Here is a 6,958-nt window from a genome sequence, read left to right as displayed (position 1 = left end):
GTGTATGCCCAGACTGCGACTCAAGTCGCACTGTTTTCTGTAGCATACGCCTTTGTTGCCCTCTCCTGGTACGCCTTTGAAATTACAGTGTAGTCTTCTTCTGTTGGCACTGAATTACTTAGAGACGAATAAAAGTCTTGTCGTGATGGCAATGTCTCCTGAGCGTGATATTGTGTGTGTCATTTGGTGACAGGCGCGGGGCGGTTTTACAACCCAATCCACTATACCGATCTGTGTCCCAATCAATGCTACGCGCCGCGCCGGGTGGTTTTATGACATATATTAGCTGATGGCACAGCCGGCCAGCTCTCGGCGGGGTGTGGGGCGCGTTCCTGGCGGCGCCATACCGCGAGCCGCCAGACGGGTCCGGCGGGGCGAGCCGGGTCGGTTTACGACAATCTTTCTCTGATGGCCCGGCCGGCTAGCCCTCGGTGGGGCGCGGGTTGCGACCCCGGTGGCGCCGTGCCGCGAGGCGCCAGCCGGGTCCGGCGGGGCGGCACGCATGTGACACAGCGGACCACGCGCAGGCGGCGGGTCCGGCGGGGCGGCGGGGCGCGCCGTTTCGCGGAGAAGCGCGGAGGGGCGCAGCGGAGCGCAGCTCGCGGGGGTGGTTCGGGCGTGCTACTCATGGCCTCTATGAGTCACGAATGGTCATAATATAAATTGGTACCCCTGTGCATTACATCCCACAAGTCTAAATGCAAAATGTCCTCGTTTTGAAAACAATCCGAGCCTTTGGCTTGCATGCAGGTTGCGCACCGAAACACAAGGTACGATTTCGCAATCGCATAAGATCGAACCGGATCGAACTAAGAGGATGCAAACTACGTGTCAGAACAGGACACCAGATATTTTAGGAAGTAACAGTGATTTAATAAAAAAAATGGCGGAGTGTTGTAAACAAATAACGCAAGTTTCAAGAGAAAAAAAAGTTTAAAACAGTAACATGAACGTTGTTCCCTTCGCTTAAAACTATAGATAATATGATTAACTCGAAATCCACAAGACAAATACCAAATATAACTCGTAAATAAATTAATGTATTTAAAATCTATAAAAACCACTCGGGTAAAACGCAAAAAAGTATTCGCTTACTTATAATACCGCAAAAAAATTCAATCCATAAACTCTAATTAATCAAATAAAATGGGATTACGACTAGCACACACACATTAAATAAACTCAAACCGCTTCATTGGCCCTGTTTTTGGCATGTACGGGCATTGTCTATAAGGCCGCACTGCCCACCGTTCTAAATGTTTGGCACTTTTCACTTTGACGCTTCGCGGCACAGATTTTAATAGTTTTGGCGCGTGTGTGCGCCACCCGGCATCTCGCACTTCAAACCACTTTTTATAGTTTGTTTACTAATTTCTACCACGTTTCTGCTATTTAGCACACTACATTCATTTCCTGATGGCCTGATAAGGTCCATATATAGTTCACTATTTTTCATTTCACTTTGCGCGAAGAGCGCTCGTAGCAACATTTTGCCGGGCGGTGAAAGCTGCGACTTCTCGTCCCGGGGCCCCAACTGAACTGGACGAATGGAACGTGTGCCGGCGCTCGTGGGGAGCGCCGCGGATTCGCGCCGGCTGGCCATCTCCTCGAGGACCGACAGGAACTCAAGGTCGGTGTATCTCTGCCGGACGAGGTAGTCCACCAACCAGGTAGTCCTCCGTCGTCTTTGGTTTCCTGGGCGGCCCGGGCAGCGGTGCGGGGTCGTGCCGCGCGCCGGCCGGCGCGTCGGTGCGGCCCCCCGCGATGATGTCGTCTCCGCCGGGTGTTGCGTCGGGGCTGTCGTGGGCGGCGTCCGCAGCGTCACTGACCTCGGTGTTGTGGAGCGCCGGGTTTGGCCAGGTCACCGCGCTGCAGGGGCTGTGCGCGGAGGCCGGCACCGGCCTGCTGGGCGGCGTGCTGAGACGCTAGCGGGTGAGCCCGGAACAGCGTCGGTGGCGGCCTCGGTGTGGTTGGCGGCGGCGGCGTCGCTGACGGCGGCTGCCGCGGCCTCGCTATGATGGCGGCGGCGGCGGCGGCGGCAGCGGCGGCGGAGGCCTCGTTGGTGGCGGCGGCGGTGCTGACGGCGGCAGCCTCGCGGACAGCGGCGGCCGTGGGCACGGCGTCGGTGACCTTTGATGTGGTTGGGGCGCGTACGCGCGCCGCGCTGGTCCTGCCGTTAGGTGGGGGCGAGGGATTCCGCCCCTGGCGGTAGTAGGAGTGCACCCTGCTGCACTCTGCGTCACTCCAGCCAGGTGGGCAGGGCTGACAAGGGAAGGTTTTCCGGTGATACACACAATGGACTTCAAAATGTTGTTGTTTTTATCCCTAGATTAGGTTTTGCATTGGTTTTAGCTGCCCGTAGGGAGTTTGAAGGTCGTTTTACGCGAATTTAATTGAAAATTCGCCAAACTTTTCAGCCTAATTATCAACTTTACATCACCTATCTCTAGAACCGTTTGAGCTATAGTGCCCAAATTTTGAGGAAAATCATAATTTAGCACGTTCTTTACTCGTAGAAAATTTGAACGAAATCGATCAGGGTCGAAAAAATGGGTCCGGAGAGGGGGTTGCGGCCCTAGGCCTCTTTTGGTGAACCCCATTAATTTGGTTTAACTATTCTTCATGGAAAGTACTAATTGAAAGATAATTACCTGCAAAATCTAGGCGCTGTAGCTCAAACGGTTTTGGAGATATGTGCATGCAAAGATGGCAAAAAACTGATGAATTTGGGAAATTTTTGATGAAATTCTTGTGAAATTACCCCCAAACTGCCTACGGGCAGCTAAAACCAGTGCCAATCCTTCGTTCAAATGTTGCCACCCACAGTGGTGGACAATGCAAGATGTTAGGCTGTTTCTCGATCAATGGTATAAGGGCCCTTCTTACTTTTGTCTCAATTAGTAGCTGTTTTGTATCATTGTAATTGATGATGGACCCCGATCCGTCATATAACACTTCCACCATCTCGGAGCAGTGGCGAGACTGTCTAAATGTCCAGCCTAAAACCCCATACTCCTTTGTCTCACAGTTTCCCAAGTGGTACGGGCACGTCTCCCCGTTCAGCATTTCTAGTCGTGAATCGTCTATGTTTACGTTTGCAGTTATTGTCCGTAAGTAAAGGGGTATTGACTTTACTTCCGCCGGTCCATGCGGTTTTTTCAAGTGATAATTCTGTGGCGTATTGTTTCTGGTGATAAACGTCTGGTTCCAAAAGGATATATTTCCGTGGCGAAAGGCCTCTTTGCACATTTCAGGTGTTATGGGGTCGTTGACGTACCCCGTCTGTGCGTCCAGCGGTCCTAAAAGACAGGCCCTTACTTCTACCGTATGGTATTTCTTTAGCTGTAGTAATTGGATACGTCTACTTTCAGGTGGATAGATATGGGCCGGTGTTGGGCACGAGCGTACGCCGTCCAAGGCGTAGGCCCCCAACTGCTGTGGCTGTGAGCAATCGTATCCCACCGTGTCGAAGCAGTATGCCCCACACGTGAGCCATAGAAAAACCAGTATCAAGAATAACAAGCTGGGCATGGGGAACCGGCTTGTTGTTGAAGGCATTATTCTGCAACAAGGACGGGACCTAAATTAATTTACAAAAACAAAAATAACTTAAACTAAAGCAGGGTGAGCGGGATTTATTAACTATTGGATGGCGTTTGCAACTATACTAAACTGGAATTCCTCTGGTATGTTAATGTCCATTAGGATTTTCTGTAAGGCGTCATATTCTTCGTCCGTTAGGGGTCTCAGGTCGTTTTTCATCATTTGGGGTATGTCTTGGCCAAACTCTAATAAATCATTAGGCCCTTCTATTTCGTCTAGACTTGGTATTTCTAATGGTGGGAGAACTTTTATCGGGCCTGGCAGAATGCTCTCTAATACTGATATTTGGTGATTAGTTGCAACAAAGGCTTTCCCTATTTCCTCGTAGAACACTCCAGGTTCCATTGACGGAATGTCTAACACTTGCCAATCTCTGATATGTCGTTCTATGAGGAAAAACCTGAGATGTCTTATGGATTGGACTACGTTGTCCGGATCTTGAGCCCTATTTTTATAGAAAACTAATAGAATTACTGCAGAGGCCCGAACTCGTGTAACTATTGCTAGCACGTCATTTTTTTATTGTTATTTCCTCCCAAGAAAGCTGGTACATCTGATCAGCAGTACGTCCCGGTTCACTGCGGAAAGGATCCACTCGCGGCACAAAGATGACAAGTGGCCTGACGTCCTGCTTGATTGCTTCCTCATGCGAGCGCTTATGTTTGAGAAGGATCATTGTTGTGTAACAACGAGGGGAGACATGTTGGTTCAACCAAAAACTAGGCACACCACACACAAACAAACAAAACTAACTAAAAAACCGAAAAAAACAAATCAGGGAATCTATCTGTTGAGTTAGCTACGCAACAGGGGTTGGCTGTCACTATTATTTTCGTCATCTGTATCTGTCTTTTCGTCATCCGTTCGGGAGTTTGCAAAAATATGTCGAGGTGGTTCTGGCCATGGCTCCTCGTCATAGCTGTCGTCCTCACTTGGGCAGTAAATCGTAATTTCGTGCGGCGTTTCTCTAAATGTGAACTCAATTTCCGCGGCGAAGTTTGACAATGTTACTCTCGGAGGAACCGCTATCTGCCACCTAAACAGTCCTCGAGCCCCCATGTACGTGAGTGTCCGGCTGAGTGCTATCTGAAAGGGCACTCTATCACTTGCTCTTTCTTTGTATACAACTAATATAGTTCTTGCGTTGCGACGGAGTCGCACGTTTATAAACGGCAGCTGCTGTAGGTAAGGTAGCTCTTCCCACTGCAAATCATACTCGGAATCTATTCGTGCCGCGATCCCACTCGCGAATGGGTGCCTTCTTGGTACTAGCAGAACTAGCGGATCCTCGCAGGTTTGATATGCGTCTTTACTTTCGTTGTATTGGATGAGCATTTCACCTGTAATATGACGCAATATGTAAAAAAAGGCTGACTAAAGCTATGATTTTTATGTTTGATATATTTTTGTTTTGGGGAAATTTTTACGACTCATTTTGATTATTTTGTGATTACGTGAATACGTTTTAGCAAGGCAATTGCTTGTTCAAGCAGCTGTCTGGGGTCCTGGGTTATTTCTTGGTCATGCTGGGACAACGGTAGCTGTGGCACTACTATGTCGTGACAAGCTCCAGTACATTCTGTTTTTGGTTTCGAACCATGAACAATATCGATTATGTCCCGTGTAGAGGAAACACCTCTGAAAGTGCCCAGAACAACCCATTCTCCCCTAGCGACGGCACGTCAGCAATACGCCATTCAGAAATGTGACGTTCCTGAAGGTATGACTAAAGGACCTGCAGTGCGTTGATTATTTCACGCGGCCTATCATAATCCGTGACGTACTCCTTATAAGCTACTACTATAAGGTTGTATGTGACTCCTTGCACTGCCGTAATGAATGGCAAGGCCTCTGTTGCTGATAAATATCTGACTGGAAGCTGCAGCATGTTTGCAACTTCCATGGCGGGCCCCATTGCATACGCCCCCCCAGCGTGGTACCAGTAGAACAAAAGGCTTAATGGAGCTCAGGTACGGCCCGAGTAATCCAGGCAATCGCGAGAGATGCATATTCACCTGGAATACATTTTAATACAAGATCTGACTACACTGGAAATGCAAGTGTGTGAATGTCGCTCACCTGCAGGTGAGCGACATTCCATTCGTACACTTAGGGGGCTAAAGGTGTGATTTTTTCCTAGAAAATTCACACGTTTACCCCCGTAAGTGTACGAATGAAATGTCGCTCACCTGCAGGTGAGCAACATTCACACACTTGCATTTCCAGTGTAGAACCGTGTCGATGCCTCGTGGTCCTGGATGGTGGCTCGCGGCTCTGCGTAATTAACCAGTCCTATTTCAAGAGGTGTCATTGTATACATATGAATCTGGAAAGGGGTTTCCCTGAATGTTATTTCAATATCCTGCTCTATTGTTTTATCCCAACGCCCACACGTTTTAAGAAATGCGAATTTCACAATTGAAAGTTCGTCGAGAAATTATTGACGAATGAATCGTAGACTGGCTTGTTGGCGCTTGTTGGTTTCCTCTTGTTGGCTTGTGATGTTGCCTCCTGCCTGTTATGACCCCACACAGGAGTCGTTTGTCGTGACGGACAGCCGCTAAACCTGGACACGCCCGACGACAATCTCGAAGTCGTTGTCGCAGATTGAAGTGCCTATCTGAAAAGCGCAACGCGTCTGAGGTATATCTAGTGTCTCGAGGAACGGTGAACACGAGTGGTTGGTCGTTTGCTGAAGATAGGACGGAGGTTGAATGGTATATGATACGCATTCCTGAAACCAGAAAGGAATGGAAAAGTATTACCGTGGAGTTGTTTTGATTCGACTCTAATCTAGAACAGAACAATTTTGGCTAATGGACAAAGCCTTTTTGGTCGCTTGACGTATGGTTTTAAAGAAGAGACGTGGTATTTTGTATTTCGCCATCCTTTATGGAAAGGAACCTTAACCTCAAAGGATGATGCACCTGACTTCTTTGTTACCACGTACGGTCCATAAAACCTATGTCGCCACTTACAGTTACGTGCTTGTACACGCCTGAAGACTAACACTTTTTGTCCTTCCTTGTAAGATGTATTTTTACGTCTAGCCTCGTATGCCTTTTTAACGTTATTTTGGAACTTAATCAAGTGCTCTTGCGCCTTTACTTGAAGCGCAAAGTGATTTGTGAGTTTTCCGGCTTGTGTTACTTCCTTTGGAAGACAAAACGCTATCTCACTTGGAAAACAGGCTTGATTGGTTGGTTATTGATTGGTTTGAGAGTTCTCATTGTTGCGACGTCTGTCGTTGTTTGAGTTGTATCGTGATGGACGGTCCTGCCATGAAACATAATCTAGCATTGCCGTTGTTAGAGTTGTACCCTCTTTGTTGGTTGCTTCTGTAAATATATGTTCG

This window comes from Frankliniella occidentalis, unplaced genomic scaffold, assembly GCF_000697945.3.
Source record: "Frankliniella occidentalis isolate FOCC.00 unplaced genomic scaffold, Focc_3.1 Scaffold195, whole genome shotgun sequence".
In the NCBI taxonomy this organism is placed as follows: Eukaryota; Metazoa; Arthropoda; class Insecta; order Thysanoptera; family Thripidae; genus Frankliniella; species Frankliniella occidentalis.
Note: the sequence above shows the minus strand (reverse complement) of the source record.